The following is an 18,254-nucleotide window of genomic DNA, read 5'->3' as shown; positions in this document are numbered from 1 at the left end:
ATGACCCCCCCCCCCCCCCCCAGAAGAGATGACAAATACCAGGCTCTCAAACCTACAGTGACCAGATTTTTCTGGGTTCAACACGGGTCGTACGCGCGCTGCACTGAAAAAATGGGCATGGCTGTCACATTGTATGGGCGGAGCTAACATAATGACTTATCAGCGAGGCATAGGAAAGCAGTGTTTCCGCCATGATGTGGTGAAACGAGGATTCGCATCATGGGTGTGCAGAAACTGTGTAATGCTATTTATTAGTATACCGTAACCCCAAAGCAGCAAATATAGCCAACTATGACCATTAAATAATAAATGCAGCAACAGTTACCCCAGACACCAGAAAATAAACGCAATGTGGGTAGCATTTCAGCAGAAAATAAATGCAGGAAGGGCAGCTTTACACCAGAAAATAAACGCATTGAGGGCAGCTTTTGATCAGAAAATAAACGCAATGAGGGCAGCTTTTCACCTGAAAATAAACGCAATGAGGGCAGCTTTACACCAGAAAATAAACGCAATGAGGGCAGCTTTACACCAGAAAATAACGCAATGAGGGCAGCTTTACACCAGAAAATAAACGCAATGAGGGCAGCTTTTCACCAGAAAATAACGCAATGAGGGCAGCTTTTCACCAGAAAATAACGCAATGAGGGCAGCTTTACACCAGAAAATAAACGCAATGAGGGCAGCTTTACACCAGAAAATAAACGCAATGAGGGCAGCTTTACACCAGAAAATAACGCAATGAGGGCAGCTTTACACCAGAAAATAAACGCAATAAGGGCAGCTTTTCACCAGAAAATAACGCAATGAGGGCAGCTTTACACTAGAAAATATACGCAATGAGGGCAGCTTTACACCAGAAAATAACACAATGGGGGCAACATTTCACCTGCAAAAAAAGGAATTTACTCACCTGACAGAAGTCTTCTCTCCCGGCCGGCCTCTGGCATGCAGCTCCCCCGGAGATCTTCCTCCTGTAGTCTTCCACGCTGAATTGAATACCAGGGCTATGGGAAGATGGCGCCCGAAGCCCTGTACTGGAGACATAAATAGTCTCCAGTACAGGGCTTCGGACGCCAACTTCCCGTAGCCCTGCTCTGCCTGCCGGAAGACTGCAAGCTGGAGCCGGGCTGCGGGCTATGAACTGGTGCGGTATCTATTTAGACGCCACAGCCAGTTGAATGCGGTGGCCAGATGAGCAGCGATGGCGTGCCTGCAGTAGAGGCTACGTGTGCGGGGTCTGGCACGCGTGCCATAGGTTCGCCATCGCTGCTATATAGGCTGCACAGTGTGAGCCAATTTTCTGTACTCAATGTGCATTACTGCAGAGTTAATAAGCAGTAACGCAGTAGGTGTTATAATAGAATGCAGCTCATGTTCTTATTTGTAGAGCTGACGTCTATTAATACAGGAATTTATTTTCTCTTTCTCCTATATTGCTTGCCCTTCATTTTACACTGTAATCCGCTCAGACTGTCTAGCATTAGCCACTGCTTATTTTAAAGGGAAAACAATCATGACTGCTTTTTTATGTGTCAGCAAGTGGCTGATTAATTTATAAACTGCACAGCTTTTTTTTTTTTTTTTTTTTTTTTTTTTTTAAAAGAAAACAACTCAGTCACTCGGCATAAGAATAATTCCTTGTATTAAAGTATTTACTGCATTACTAATGTAAAGTGGAAATACATACATGGCACACGTTTATCAGTGCCTCTGTGACTCGTCACATACCCAGTTTTATCATAATTATCCTGGTTTTGATATCAGAAACATTCCTCATGTGTCTCTATTGCTGTGTATCAGTATGTAACGCGCCTTCCAGGGATGTTTAGCCTAGACTGTGATGTCACGCAGCCTTCTCCTCCAGAGCACCCAGGGAGATCATGTGATGTTCCTGTTCACCTCAGAAAATAAAATAAAACACTTCCCTGTGATTCACCTTGCAAGCAGAAAAGAGTTCAGCATCTCTAAAAAAAAAAAAAAAAAATCAGGGTGAGGTAAGATTTACAACTGACAAATATTGACTAAATAACTGATATTTAAATAGTATAAAAATAAGCAACTGTATTCCTTATGTTAGGCGCAATGAAGTTTCTAATTGACTCTTAGGTGCTGATTCATGAAGCTGCGCTGCTACAGCAGCACAAGCTACATGACAGCACTGCAAGCTAAGTTCAGGGAGGGCTGCATGACCGCACGTAGAGTCCCTTCCTTAGTTACGCGCATTGCTTACATGGCTAATTAAGGAAGGCATGCTATGCTGCATGACCACACGTAGCGTGCCTCCATGAATTTAGTCGGTGGTGTTGCAGCAGCACAAGCTACATGACAGCACGCGGTGTGTGGCGGCTGCCGGCGGAGACCTTCAATCAAGTTGTAACAGAAGGTCGCAATATAGACCTTTTCCAAGGATATTGGTAAGGGCTACGGGGGGGGGGGGGGGGGGGGGAAGGGATTGGGAAGTTCATGCGGGCTGGCATAGCTCAGGGTGCGAAGCCCCAGTTGGCCGGGGCTCCGCATTCTGGCCATCCCAGCCTGTATGGGGGACAAGGGGTTAAAGATCCTCGGTAGGGGAGACTCCCCCACACATTTTTTTTTAAATTTCCCACCCTAGATAAAAACATAAAAACCCTATATCTGAACATAAGAAGAAAAGTTTCAAAAAATAGGAAAAGGTGCAGAGCACAATACCCTGATTTTAGACAGTCACCTACTTATATTTCATGTATGTTTCATACATATAAACAAAGTTGTTTTCATGTACAAAATATAAAGTACTGTTTTTGTTATTACATATTTTTGTTTACATGTTACACAGTATTGCAATGCACTGTATAAACTGATATAAGTAGTTTGAAACATGTTAAAAGCCCATTTAAGACAGCAAAATAACATTTGTTAATACTGTATGTTCAAATCCAGAGTTCACTGAAAGTAAATCATGTATCCAAGGTTAAACACATGACTTGACTTACAAACAACCTGCTAGAGCTGAACCTTTTGTAAGGAGGGTGCTGCCTGTGCTGCCTGTATAAGGTGCTGAGAGGTGCCCAGTATAATATTTTCATCTCTGTAGCTATGCCGCTGAACAGATACATTATATGACATTTTTTTTTACTCCCCCTGACTATATTGAACCACGCAAAGGATGTGTGTACCATTAGTACTTACACACAATTAACATATGCATATTCTCTTCTCATATCCATACATCATGATTACACATATAAACAGGATGTCCACATCCGATTTTAATAAGCTTTCAATAAATTGTCAGATTGATTGCCTGAGCCTTGCAACAGCTTCCTGCAATGCTGATGCATCATTTTTACTGCAATACATATAAATAACCTTCAGCCGGCCTGCAGTCACCATTCCCTGCAGTCAGTAGATAAAAAACAACAGCCACAGCATGAAACGGCGTACGTCTTTTGTGCTCTAACCTAATTCAGTGCTTATCTAACAATAAATACAGTCATACGTTAAAGCTCATTAGCTGTTATTTAAGAAAAGACATTAAGAAGCACTAATAACCAGAACTGTTTATTGAATTCTCCATTGACATTCATTAAATGGCAGAAAGCTATCTTAGGACCCTGACACATGGGTGCCATCCATGTTCTGTCAAATGACTCTGCTTAATGGACTTTCACTTACTACACCATCCTTCTCTCACCAGGACCTTGTTATTTTATTCCCTAGGAAGGTCATTTACATATATTGTTTCGGATTCGTACCCACAAATACATTCCCATGTCTGCAGAATGTAAAATAAATGGGATCTACATGTTCGCATAGCTTGCTGCTCAGATAAATGGAATGCTTTGTTTCTAGCGCAGTAAACTAGGTGGTCACGTAAAGAAGTCTAATGATCTCTTAAAGTTAACGTGTTAGGATTGGAATATGAGAACTGGCATTAAAAAATCCTATCACACTGAACAAAATGGCTTTACTGATCCACAATAATCAGACTGTGGGCTGTAACCCATTAGAGCATTTTTTTGAACGTTTAGGGAGCGCTTTTCAATTGCTAACAATTTACCTAAATGCTCTGCTAATGTAAATAAATGTAACTAACAAATTCTACAGTTACAATTAGCAAAATCACAATCGCAGGACATGCAGAATTTTGGTAGTGTTTGCACTTCACTGTAAAGTATATAAGCACTGGCTAATCACTATGAAATCGCTACACATAGCGATTTGTGTGCGATTTTAAATTACTGCAAACTGTAAAAAATTATAATATTATTATTATTATTATAAAATTAAAACCTTTTTAATAATTTGAAAGAACCAATCAGAATTAAAATTGCTAATCGCAAATTGCTATCAAAAAGCTTTCACGTTTTAAAATTGCTACCAAAATCGCTGGAAACCGCTCATGAAATCTCTTACAAAACACTAATCAAAAAGAGATTGCGATAGCGCTTTGCGATTTGTAGTGGATTCTAGGCCTGATGCAAGTTGTGGCTTCACTGGCTGCATGCTTGCTCTGGGTTAGTAGCAGGGGGGATTGTAATGCTAGTCTCACACTGGGGCGTAGCTTTGCGTACTGTAAAACCAGGGTCACAGTGCAACAGATGGGAATTATCACAGTGTGTGCTGAAGGCGTGACGCAATGCATGATGTTCATGAAAAGTATGCTTCGCGACAATTACACATGTGCGTGTAGTCCGGTACAGCACAGCTTGACTTGTGTGTTACACCAACAGATTCTATTACACAGCACTGATAATGCAAGAATGTACCATTACAAAATAATTGCACCGCATTAGAAATAAGATCCGATGCAAAACGCAACAAATGTTGACTTAGCAGTGCAATATGAAAACAGAGCTGGGGTAAGGTCCTCTAGCACCCAAGGCTGAGACACCAAAGTGCGCCCCTCCATCCCTCCCACCCCAGCTGTCACACACTGATTGCTATTAGACTAAGAGGTGCCCCAGTGCCCACCAACACCTTAATCTCTAGTTATCAAGCTTGCAGTCACTGCCATGTATCCCCTTTTTTATATCTCTTTGCTTCACACACAACAAGGGAATGATAGCTGAGTGAGTTGTGTGCCCCCTCCTACACTGCGCCTGAGGCTGGAGCCTCTCTCGCCTCTGCCTCGGCCCAGCCCTGTGTGAAAAAGCTTCAGTGTTTCAGCATATAATTGAAAGAGGCCATAGGGAAATGTGGCCACTGGAAGGCACATCGGTTGTCCTTTCAGTTACAACTGACAGCAACTGAGATAGTGTAAAAGGACCCTGAGGCCCAGAGCTGGGACAGGGTCCTTCAGCACCCAAGGCTGAGACAGCAAAGTGCGCCCCTCCATCCCTCCCACCCCAGCCGTCACACACTGATTGCTATTAGACTAATAGGTGCCCCAGGGCCCCCAACCTCCCCAACACCTTAATTATCTGGCTTGCAGTCACTGTCATATATCCCCCTTTCTTATTTCTTTCTGCTTCAAACACAATTGGGAATGACAGCTAAATGAATTGTGCGCCCCCTCCTACACTGCGCCCTGAGGCTGGAGCCTCTCCAGCCTCTGCCTCGGCCCGGCCCTGCTGAGGCCAGTTTCACACTGGAAACCAGGGTTTTGGTAGTGATGTGGTGTGATGAGCGCATCACACTGCAATGCTAAAAATAGCCTTCGGAAATTACAGCGGCAGTGGGTGGTAATCTTCCTTCTGGCTGCAAGCCAAGCAGGAAGTGAGGCTCTAGCTCTAGCACTCACCTCTTGTGGCCGGAATTGAATTGCGCAGAGAGGTATTGAAGAAATATACTTCCGCACAAGTGCGCCGCAACGTGAATGCAAAAAAACTTTAAGGAAGCTGCTTTGTCATAGACTTACATAGACTTTCAGTCACCGCGCATGTCGCCCGACAATGCGCTGCTGCTCTCGCAGTAAATCTGGCACTTACGGTGGGTTGCAATGCACCACACCAGGTATGATATGCCCCATAGACTTTCATTGGCAAAACAGGGTAACACACTGCACCAGTGTGAAAGAGGCCTCAGGCTTGATTTCATGCAGCCCTTTGCCCCAGAGCTCTCTGGGAGATTAAATGACATTACTGTTCACAACACAATCGGGAACGGGGGGGAAGACATGCATTTAAAAAGGGTACCACAGTTATTTGGGCTCTGAGGAAAGTCGCAAGTAGAATGTCAGTAAAATAACTGATCTTAAAAATATTTGCAATTTACGGGGGCGAGCAGGTGAGTAAATTTGCTCTTTTGGTAATTTAAGGTACAAAGTAAATTGATTATGCAGCACTCGGAAGGTACTCTTTAACCTCCCTGGCATTCAGTTTGTGCTGCATTTCTGTGCAGAAAGTGATCCAATTAATTTTCATAACCTTTTTTCCTGTAATTTACCAAAATGTGTCAAGCAAGGGTCTAGTATACATTTTGCATTTAATAAAAACTTGAAACACAAAATCTAAACTAAATTTAAAAATTACTCCCCAAAACCTCTCCCCAAAAACTATTACGAATGTAAAGGTGGCCATACATCTAGCGATGATGGGCAGTTCCGACCTAGAGACAAATCTCTCTCTGATTGAATCTGATTAGAGAAAGATCTATCGGCTGCCCATACACCACAGGCCGAATGATTTCAACATGAAATTGCTCAGGAATTGGCCGCGTCCGTTGCCTCACCGCTGACCCCCTAGTGTATAAATGTACCCCCTTGTGCATTTATACATTACCTGTCCTGTGTCACCCACCTCGCGTTGCCCATCTGTCTTCAGAATCCCCCACAGATTATTGTTGGTAGGTAGGTAGTTAGCCAGATCTAGGTGCCCCCAGTATAAGTTAGCTAGGTACTGGTGTCCCCCAGTATAGGCTAGGTAGGTACAGTTGTCCCCAGTATAGGCTAGGTAGGTACAGGTGTCCCCAGTATAGAATAGGTAGGTACAGGTGTGCTTCAGTATAGGCTAGGTAGTTACAGGTGTCCCCCAGGCTAGGTAGGTACAGGTGTCCCCCAGTATAGGCTAGGTAGGTACAGGTGTCCTTTAGTATAGGCTAGATAGGTACAGGTGTCCTTCAGTATAGGCTAGATAGGTACAGGTGTCCCCCAGTCTAGGTAGGTACAGGTGTCCTTCAGTATATGCTAGGTAGGTACAGGTGTTCCCCAGGCTAGGTACAGGTGTCCCCCAGGCTAGCTAGGTACAGGAGTCCCCAGGATAAATCTATTAGGTTTAGGTGCTGCAGTGGTTGTTAGCAAGCAATAGGCTAGCTAGTATAGGCACCCCCCACCCACCGATCCCCACCGATCCAGCCACTATATACACTACCAAGCCTCTAACCAGCGATCGCTGCAGCCTCCCCACAAAGCTCCGGCAATGTCTACAGGGCGGTTCGTACTGCGCATGACATCATGATGTCGATGACATCATGCACAGTATGAGGTATTTATACTTACCTGGGGCTTTCCCCAGCACCATGAGCACCGGAGCTTCCCTTGCCATCCTCCTCGGGTTCCCCCGTTCTGCCGCTATGACTCCCGGTAATCCGGTCAGTCGTGCCAGCCGTTGCTTTCTGCGCATACGTGGCTCGACAGCGCCCGCCACGCTCCAGGGGATGCGCATGTGCAGAAGGCCGCGACTACCCACATTACTGGGAGTTACAGCGGCAGAACGGGGGACCCAAGGAGGACGGCGAGGGAGGCAGACAATGATAATGGGGTGAAAGACAGCACAATACAGGTAATAAGCAGTAAGGGCCCGTTCACACTTAAAATCGCAGAACGTTTTGCGGGAGCGATTTTCCCGCGATTAGCGCGGCAAAATCACTGGACACTGCGGCGGTTTTGGAGCAATTGCGATTAGCGTGCTATGCATGTTAATCACGATCGCTAATCGCGGAACGATCGTCGCCGGCAAACCGCTGCATGCAGCGTGGTTGTGGTTATCGCTAACCGCAACCGCGGCAGTGAGAACACTGCCACTCGCTACAGAACCGCTAGCGGTTTGCCGTGAGATTCCCGCTCAGGTGAGAACGGGCCCTTAGACATTCCATGCCAGATCATACACTGGAGTAGTAGCCCAGTGTGTTAGGCTACAGTTTGGCATTGGTGGAGGGAGGGTTAGTGTGAGAATAGGGTAGACTTGGTAGGTAAATATCAGCTGATGATTCAAGTTACTGATATTCTACTATTGGAATTAGTTACTGATTAATAGTAGAATGTTGGTAATTTACAGATATTCTATTAGCAGCTATCCCCAGCGCCCAAATTACAGCGGTGCCTTTTTTTTTTTTTACATGTACGCAAATAGATAACATTCACTTGTGACAAGTAATGTTTTTGCCTGGAGCTCTTTAGGAACATGATTGCAGCTTTATGTAAAGATTTTGCATTATTCAGGCATACACTGGAAAATGTAGGCTAATATTTGTATTTCCGTATAGTTTACCATGAGATGGGCTACACTGCTGGTCCTGGTAGCTTTGTGCACATCTGCTTCAATGAAGCCTGTAATAGAATGTGCTCAGTGGTTCAATGTGTAAGAATCACCCTGTGCAGGAGGACAGTATCTGGACAGCAATTTTCACAAATCATTGTCCAGTAAGAAATGCACATTATATTGTATTTTCTGTTTCATCTCATCCTTAATGGCTGTCCTTTGTGTGTGTACACTGGAAGCCCTTGTCTATAGAGCCAGTGTTCCGTGTCCTGCCTGTATAAGAGATAGTAGGCAGAAACAGCTGCATGTGAGTTGGAGAGATGCCTTTTAGGTTTTTGGCTGCCTTTGCTCTGGAGAACAGTGAAGCATGTAAGGAAAGATTTACGAGTATTCCTGCCAAGCTATAATTTCTAACATAAGCACTAAGCAGCCTGTTTGTATGGGATAGAAACTATACACTGTAAATAGCAACTTCATTAAAATAAATAAAAAAATATACTTGATTCTTTGCAATGTAAACAGAGGCGCCTGGTGGAGGGGTATACCCCTCTTTTCCTTGTACAGAGAGCGACTTCTTAATCCTGAGTGGGGACAGGTCTAATCTCCTGACCTGCCTATACAGTGGTTGCCCTGGTTTGTGAGTATATTTTGTACCCTTTAATTAAGCCACCATTGTCGGTACATACTACACTATATTGGGCTCTTGGTGTCATCTCTTTTGTACTTGAGTCTTTGTTCAGTTATGCAATGACTTTTGTTCACTTTCACATTTCTTATGTCAAAGTATTTCGCAGATGCCTAGATGTGCTATTAAACTGGGACAGGGAAGTCCAAAGCCCTGCACTGTTTTATTCAGCTTAGAGTGGATCTGAACTCAGAACTTCCTCTCTGCTCTAAAAGATAATTAATAACATACTAACCTTTAAAGAAAAACGTTCTTTGTTACAGCTGATACACAGCCCCGGGCTGCCCATGAGGCGGGTTGAGGCAGGTTCCTCAGGCGGCAGAAGTGGGGGGGGGGGGGGGCAGCGAGCTGGTGGGGGTAGCAGCCAGGAAGGGGGAGCAGCAGGCAGAGCAGTGGGGAGGGGGTCGGACCCCCCCCTCCCCACCTGAGGCTCCCAAGTCTGCGCTCCCCGTCCAGCTATTTGCGCAGCATTTAAGTCAGCATCGAGCGGGGAAGCAATGACTCACCGTCTTCCGTTCCAGGAGTTGCGTTCCACAGCTCATGCCATTACCTGCAATGCCGCCCACTGTACTTACGCAGTACAGTTGGTGCCATTGCAGGAAGTGACGTGAGCGGTGGAAAGCAGCCCTGGAACACGGAAGAAGGTGAGTCATTTCTACCCTGCTCGCTGCTGACTTGAATGCTGCGCAAATAGCTGGACGAGGAGCACAGATAGGGGAGCCCCAGGTGGAGAGGGGGGTCTTACTTCCCTCCCCACTGCTGTGCCCACTGCTCCCCCTTCCTGGCTTCTACCTCCTCTCCAGGCTACCTATACTGGGAGCAATTATACTACCTATGGTGGGGGGGGGGGGGGCATGCTCACAAGTTTGCCTCAGACGGCAAAAAGACTAGAACCGGCCCTGCTGATACAAATCATGCAATAAATGTTCAGTGTGTCTGCTTCCTGCATTTTGTGAAAGCAGGCATGTTGTTAACATCTAGGTTACACTTACGAATACCTGGGTACTTCTGCACAGTGTAGGTGACTTCGCAAGGGAATGCATTCTTTTGTAACTAAGACCCCGGCTTTTAACTTAGCTGTAGGGATAGCAGTGGTGCCTGGATGATTGATTCCTTTGAATGCATTTGTTTGAACATTTGCATATGAGTGTGCAAAGGTTTAACTGTCTTTTAATGTTGTTAACATCTTGTGTTCACCAATTAGCTGCTCTGCCGTGGCAGCCAGCTGACACAGCTGCAAGATCAAATTACAACTTGTGATTAGTCTCAGATGAGGGGAGATTAGAGAGGCTAAACTCTCTAAATACTCACAAAGTGCATTTCTCTGTTTTCCTTCTGTCCTGTGCAAGAGTTCAGACAGAGGCGCTTATCGTGACCTTGAGACTGTACTGCGTGCACTCCTATTTGTTATTGCCTGAGGAAACAGGAATATACCTGCGAAACGCATTGCATGGTTGTCTGGAGTATATAAATAAACCTGTTGTTGTTAAAAAGCTGACAGTATCTTGTCTACTTCAAGGAGACGAGTCCACCACCACCTCCTGAGGAATTTTAAACTTTTTAGTACCTTTTATCCTGCTGGCGCCTCTGTTCACTCGTATATTACCAATATCCACCCCTGGTGGAGGGGCCGATCCCCATCTCTTTTTTCCTGATCTACAGAGAGCGACTTTTAATCCTGAGTGAGGACAGGTCTAATCTCCTCACCTGCCTGTACAGTGGTTACCTAGGAGGTAACCCACTTTTGTGAATATATACACTATATACTTTTCAATTCCAACCTATTGTTTTGCTTACTACACTATATTGGGCTCTCGGTGTCCCCACTTTTGTTTATTATTTCTTGCCATTGTTACATGCTTTGTTAGACAATGCTTTGCATTAGTTATTGCTACACCTCTGTATTATGCACTCGAGTTTTCGGGGGGATTGAGGGGTCAACTAGTGTTAGGCATTGGTTAGGGGGTGGTTTGGTTAGGGTTTGGCATTCATTGGAGGGGCTGGTTAAGGTTGTGCATTGGCTGGGAGGGGGTCTGTTAAGGTTACGGATTTGTTATTTAGCCATCCATAGAGGGAGGGTCAAGTGAGAATGGGGTCAGGTTAGGGGGTAGTAAAATGTTGGTACTATTGTAATTTCATAGAGCCTAATAGTAGAATATTGGTAATCGAACGGATATTCTATCAGCAGTTTTCTCAGGTGCCCAAATTTCCTTGCGCCTCTTTTTCATAAACGCCTTGTTCATTGTTCAGTGATTCATTGTGATGGATTGTTAAATGACATAGTAGGGCAGCTATACTTAGTAGACCTTCACTCAAGTCAAAACACAAATCATCATCACTAATGACACTCTAACAATGAAAATCAAGCCTCTTTACACGACTTTGGAAGTATTTCCTGTTTATGCAATGTGGTAGATGTGTGTAAATAAAAAAATAAATTATAACATCTGATAGTACGTATTATTATCTATATCTAAAGTAACATTTTTATTCTTTTCTATGGATTTGTTCTACTATACTGCTTATGTTCTCTTGCAATTTTGTACACACAGCTGTTATCAGTCTGTAGCATGTGATAAACGTATAGGACTGTAGTCGCTCTCTGCTTTATATTCTTCAAGAGGTCGGCAAGGAGACACCAGTGCAGTCTGGCCACATTTATAACAATTATCGTACATATGACATCTGAATGTCAAACAAAGGAATATGCTGCTGCCATGATAGAGGGCTGTTGATAGGATAAGCTGAGCAGCTGCTAAAAGAATGAGTGTGAGAAGAATCCAAGCAAATAAGCAAGCAAATAAGCATATCCATAAAAATTGGAAGAAAGTGCTATATGTCGGTAAATCAAAAGCAAAAATACAACTACTAGTAATGGCTGATTGTGATCCAAAATATAACTTTACAGAATTCCAGTTAAAGTGGACCCAAATTAAAAATACAAGATTTCAGAAATAAAATCTATTTTCTAAATTATAATGATAAATAGCAGCCTTTTTTCAGCTGCATGATGACAAATATAAAATATTTTACATTTATTGGAGGAACCCCTCCCTTCCTTTCATATTGCCGGGATTTTTCCGGCAAACTGGTGGAGGAGATAAAAACCAAAACAAAACACAGGCTGCTACTGATGATGTCACAGGGGAGGTGATCTCAGCTTGTGTGAGATTTCACATAGACGATGCCCCTGTGAGGGAGGGTAGCTGATGACAAACACATCCATGATCTAAAACCTCCTACTAAGCTCAGAAGTAATGGCTGCCACCTGTATAACTCTAGTTATGAAAAGAGAAGGGTGAAAAGCATACACTGAAATGCTCATAGGCTTAAAGGAGTGTTTATTTATCTTTGTATGTGTCAAGGTGGTGCAACTAAATATTTTGAAATAAAAAAATGTTTGGTTTGGGTCCGCTTTAAACAACTACATATACAGTTGAAGTACATATACTCACTGCTAAAAATATGAACAATTTGAAAACACATCAGATCTCAATGTAAATAAAAATGATGCTGGTTATCTATACTGATAGTGATTGGGTAATGTGTTTGGAATGAAAGGATACCACATTGTTTGATGGAAATGAAAATTGTTAACAGAGGGCCGAATTCAAAGACAGTCTGAAAATCATAGTGAAAAAAGATGCAGTGGGCCAGTCCATTTTGCAAAAATTACATTGCAGCAGATCAAAATTGTCTCGAATGAGAAGATGGTGTCCTGGGACATACATGTACAAAAGGCACTGTGGTGATTTGGGTGTCAGGGATAGCTGCTGGTAGAATATTGGTAAAATTGCCAATATTTTGCTATTGGGCACTGCGTAATAGGATGATAAAATATCAGAAAAAATTACAGCTATTCTATTATTGCTTAACCTAACCCTATTCTTACACTTACCCAACATCTATCAATACCTAACCCTAACTGACCCCTCCCCCTGCCAAAATGTCCATGCTGTCTTCACTGTTAACCCCCCCTTCTGACGATATTTGTGCTGCCTAAAAGCAAAAATTATTGAGCGCCCCAGGTTATTATTATTATTCCCCCGGTGCTTCAATTAACATTAACACTGTGGTCTATGCGGCACCCATTTTACCTGCTTCAGTCCTGAGGGATCTCTTCCTATTATTGCACCAGGTCATCGCTGAGCTTATTGACAATCTGAGGTGCAACATAGTAGCAAACATAGAACAAGACATAATGCCCCAGAGCTAATTTATTGGACTTAGGTCTGTCAAACATGGGGGGCAGTCAGTGGTATCAATATCTTCATCCTCCAGGAACTGCATGCATACTCTCTCCACATGAGGCCAAGCATTCTCATGCACCAGAAGGAACCTAGGACACACCGCACCAACATAGGTCTAACAATGGGTCTAAGGATCCCACTCCAATACCTAATTGTAGTAAAGGTGCCATTGTCTAGCCTATAGATGTCTGTGTGTCCCACCATGAATATGCTTTCACAGACTCTCATTTACCCACCACTAGTGATGGTCCTGTCTGGAGAAGAATGTGATTTGTTTGATCAGCTGATAGATTTGCAAAGCTCTGATTTGCTGTGATCACATCCTACTTTACCACATGATCATGACTAGCAAACCAGAGACTTGCATATCTATCACCTGACCCAACTGGTCACATGCTTCAACCATAAGTTCTCCTAGGCACAGGGGCGTAGCAATAGGGGGTGCAGAGGTAGCGACCGCATCGGGGCCCTTGGGCCAGAGGGGCCCCGAAGGGCACTCCCTCAACTACAGTATTATCTCTCTATTGGTCCTGTGCTCATAATAATCACTTCTATAGATACTTTGAGTAGTGGTAATCATTAACAAACTGTTCCCCATCCCCTTCTTACACCTCTGACACTGTAGTTGCCATTGGAAGGTTTTGGTGCACCGTATTAATTGCTATGTATAGAGTGCTTGGGGGGCCCCATTGTAAAACTTGCATCGGGGCCCACAGCTCCTTAGCTACGCCACTGCCTAGGCACCATCACTACCCACCACAAAGCCAGTCATGCTGAACAATGTTAAAGGCAGCATAGCCTTCTCCATGGTTTCTCCAGAAGAACCTTTCATCTCTGTCACATGTGCCCATACTGAACCTGCTACTTCCTTCCATACTGGAGAATGGGGCAGGTAGTGAGTGACAGGTTGGCCATATTCACTTCCACTTCCTCCACAGCACATTTCAGAACACCCTGCATTGGTTCCACAATGCCACAGTCCCCTGCCACATTAGCCACGCTGTAGCTAACTAGCCATGTCCCTGCCAATGGACAGAATGGGAAAGGTGGTTGAATGGGACATGCACCATGTTCTCTCTTAAAACTGACTGCTGGATTCCTCAGCACTGTTATAACCAGTGATGGTTAATGAATGGCAAATAATTCAGAGCTGATGCCGAATTATGCAAATTCAGTATGGAAATGCATGCAGCTTGAAAATTGATCAATCAAATCAATCCTCATCGTCTTTTAATTGGTCAATTTTTAAACTGCATACCTTGGCATAATCCTGCATTGATTCAGAATTGTTTGCATCTCATTGACCATCTCTAGTTATAACATGGCGGGTCTCCTCTAAAAACCATCACAGCTGGAGGCTCCAGTGTGATGTAATTGCTAGAAGTCTAAAGAGGATTACCAAGTATTGGAGGAGACGTAGCAATTGGGAATGCAGAGGCTAACTTTCACTCCAGATGTCCAGACCTAACTGGTCTACACGGGGCCTTCCACCAGTCACTGCATTCGCTTTTATTGGTGCTGTGGTCAGAGCTGGGACAAGGTCCTCCAGCACCCAAGGCTGAGACACCAAAGTGCGCCCCTCCATCCCTCCCACCCGAGCTGTCACACACTGATTGCTATTAGACTAAGAGGGCCACAGGGCCCACAACCTCCCCAACACCTTAATATCTAGTTATCTGGCTTGCAGTCACTGCTATGTATCCTCTTTTCTTATTTATTTCTGCTTCAAACACAATTAGGAATGACAGCTGAATGAATTCTGCGCCCCCTCCTACACTGCGCCCTGAGGCTGGAGCCTCTCCAGCCTATGCCTCGGCCCGGCCCTGGCTGTGGTAGTAATCATCAAATCTGTATGTGCTTTGAATAGTGTTTATCATTAACAAACCTTTCATTTTCCTCTTCTACCATATGTGTCCTTGGAAGTTGCATTGGTGGACTGCACCACAGGCAAAGACACACGCAGACAGAAAAACACACTGAGGACCATTGGGGAAAAAGTCAGCCTGTGCAAGAGCCTGCAGTGTAGTAATTCATTAGTGTAAGAAACTCCACCCCTCTCCATCTGCAAGACAGTTTTCAGAAGCTCTGTGCCCACCCCCACCTGCGTTGTTGCGGCCCGCCCCAACTCGACAGCCACCAATAAGGCTGCAGCTGCCGAGATGGAGGCCAGACGACACAGGTGGGAGTGGCCACAGCTTTAGTACACTGTAGAAGAAAATTGCCAGGGAGGGGGCTGAGTATCTGACATTTATCAATTACGACCGTAAGGATAAGTGATTACCCTTCCACCCACTGATCCGTGCAGCAGTAATAGAAAGCCTTAAGGGCCCTAACAGGAAATATAAGAAGGAGAACCGAGAGCTTAATATAGTGTAGTATGTTAATACAATGGGTAAGTAGTTTTAGTGAGAGAGTATATACTCACAAACATGGGTTACCACTTAGGCAACCACTGTATAGGCAGGTGAGGAGATTAGACCTGTCCCCACTCAGGATTAAGAAGTCGCTCTCTGTAGTAAAGAAAAGAAGCATTGCGAAGCTAAATCGCAAAAGCGCAAATCACTGGGGTTGCCACTTTAACATAGGAATCGCAGTAGGTATTTTCCACTACCACGATTCAATTTTTGCCTTAGATCAATTTTTGCCACGATTTTTCAATGCAAGTGCATTGCATATGCAAAATCGCAATCACGTAAAAAAATTGTGACAAGGCGCAATTGCAATCACTATTTAGCAATTGCGATTGATAGTGGAAAAGGACCCTAAATTGCAGGCTCTCTAATTTTCACCAGTGGTCCTCTTTAAATATATACATGTACTTTTTTATTCTTATAATAGCCATGCTCATGTTAACCTTAGCTATAGTTCTTACAAAGACAACAGAGACCAGCATTATAAAGGGTATTGCGTGCTTACTTAGTTATTTGGCAGAACATTGTTTTCACACTTCTGGGGATGGGAAGCATGGTGTTCTGGAAATGTGTGTATTTCATGGTCGGCTTGTCAGCACTGAGTGACACAATAGGAGATATCATGCTCTAAAAAGAACAGATGACTCTTGTAAAATCAATATCAGCACATTAGAGAATGCTGCATATTTCAGATGTTACAGGAAGCATGGAGGTGAGGAAAATTCATGTAGCAACATCCGCGTTCATGTAAAGGTTGCCCTTGGACTAACCATGTGAATTTCAGGTGATGCATATCTAATTGCAGAGCAGTCAAATACACATAAATCTAGATTTCTGAGATAAGCTCTTGCAAACACCACCTTGATGGATGGCTAAGATTTTTCTTTCTGCCTGTAGATGGCAGTGTTTCCTCAGCAATGAGTTATAGAGATTTGTATTCCTTGTTTAGCGAGGCTGTAATGATTCATTATTATTCATCACATATGTCATTTATTTTGGATACTTTGAGCAAAGATAGCCAGTAACAAAAATAAATACATAAATGTATGGAAATCGTGATTCATCAAGGGACAAGATAAGAATGTAATCCAATGCCTTCTGTATCTGGAGATAAATAAAACACTACAGAGACTGAAGTTGGACTGGTCTAGCGCAGTGCCCTGTGAAGCTACAGCTGATGCGATGGTCCAGGAGGATGCAGGATGCTGTGGCTGGTGCTGATGCTGCTGCAGAAGACCGCTGCTTGCCTGCTTTGGGGATTTTCTCAAGTTTTTGCAGTTCTTTTAACTCTATTCTCTGTATCAGTGGAAGACATGTTTAAGTATTTATTGCCATGAAGCCTGACCTACAAATGGCCCTCAGAGATACAAGGGGTTGAATGCATAAAATAGGTACTACTTGCATGTGCACTACAGCATAATCTAGACATCTTAAAGATTTATAAGAAAGGATAAAGATTGCTTGGCATTTCATTACATGCACTTTGTACTCCTAAGACTAAAAAAATAGAAAAATTGAACAAAACTTGTAACAGTGAAGAATAATTCATATGTCTGTGGATAGCCCTGAACAAGCAACTGAATACCAAACTGAAATGTAAACACCGGCAAAGGATTTACAGTTCTGTCCAATAATGTAACAACACTATTTAGACTCACAACTTTGTAGTTATTTGTCCAAGTTAGCAGGGCTGTTCCCCCCCCCCCCCCCCCTTAGGACCAGTTTACACAGGCACATCACATTTAGCCAATGCTAAATGCTTCTCTGCAAACAAGCAAGGAAGTGTTTGACATCAGTTCCTGTCTTCAGCAAATGCAAATGCATGGTCACAGGAGCACAGCGATTAGCCGATTCTGGTCATTACATGTAGTGTCCAGGCAGGGGGCATAACTACAAATCACGAGGCCCCCAGAAGAAAACTTTGATGAGTCCCACCAATGTTTACACCCTTTCCCTTGCCTTCCCTTGGTGACCTTCACAACCTTGGGGACCATCGCAATTGTTGGTACATTATTGGACAGAACTGTAAATCATTTGGCAGAGTTTACATTTCAGTTGAGTATTACGTTGCTTGTTCAGAGCTATCATAAAACAAGTGTGGTCATCATAATCTTCCCACCCATGATGGGTGTAGCCACAAAAAAACACCTGATCTAAAACATAAACCCCTTATTTTGTCTTTTAATTTTCAGTTCAGGTTTTCTTTAACAAAGTTAAAGAAAACCTGAACTGAAAATTAAAAGACAAAATAAGCATACACAAGTCATACTTACCTCCTGCATAGTCTACTCCTCAATCTATTTTTCCTCTCCTGCGTCCTGTTTGTCCACTGTGATCAATGGAATTCTCCGTCTTCCATTTTTAAAATGGCCATTACACCATAACAGCTTCCTGGTTAGCACACTGTTAAACTGTAACATCGCCCACTTGAGCTATAGGGAAACATGGACACATCAGTTCTCCTCTCAGCTGTAACTGACAGCAACTGATATATAACTGACAGCAA

At 43.6% G+C, this 18,254-nt stretch overlaps 1 protein-coding gene and 1 long non-coding RNA gene across 2 annotated transcripts in view; one reads left to right on the top strand and one right to left on the bottom strand.

The window, feature by feature from the left end:
* GRID1 (glutamate ionotropic receptor delta type subunit 1) overlaps window positions 1–18,254 on the top strand; it is a 1,791,150-nt gene that overhangs the window by 74,801 nt on the left and 1,698,095 nt on the right. The gene's annotated exons all lie outside the window — the stretch shown is intronic.
* On the bottom strand, window positions 1,629–5,210 carry LOC137535723 (uncharacterized). Its single transcript, XR_011024460.1, has 2 exons — window positions 5,107–5,210; window positions 1,629–1,967 (listed from the first exon to the last, which is right to left on the bottom strand). It is a non-coding gene; the product is annotated as an uncharacterized lncRNA (long non-coding RNA).

The sequence above is a fragment of the Hyperolius riggenbachi genome, chromosome 10 (genome assembly GCF_040937935.1).
Source record: "Hyperolius riggenbachi isolate aHypRig1 chromosome 10, aHypRig1.pri, whole genome shotgun sequence".
In the NCBI taxonomy this organism is placed as follows: Eukaryota; Metazoa; Chordata; class Amphibia; order Anura; family Hyperoliidae; genus Hyperolius; species Hyperolius riggenbachi.
The sequence above is the reverse complement of the archived record's forward strand: the minus strand, read 5'-3'. Positions and strand labels throughout refer to the sequence as shown.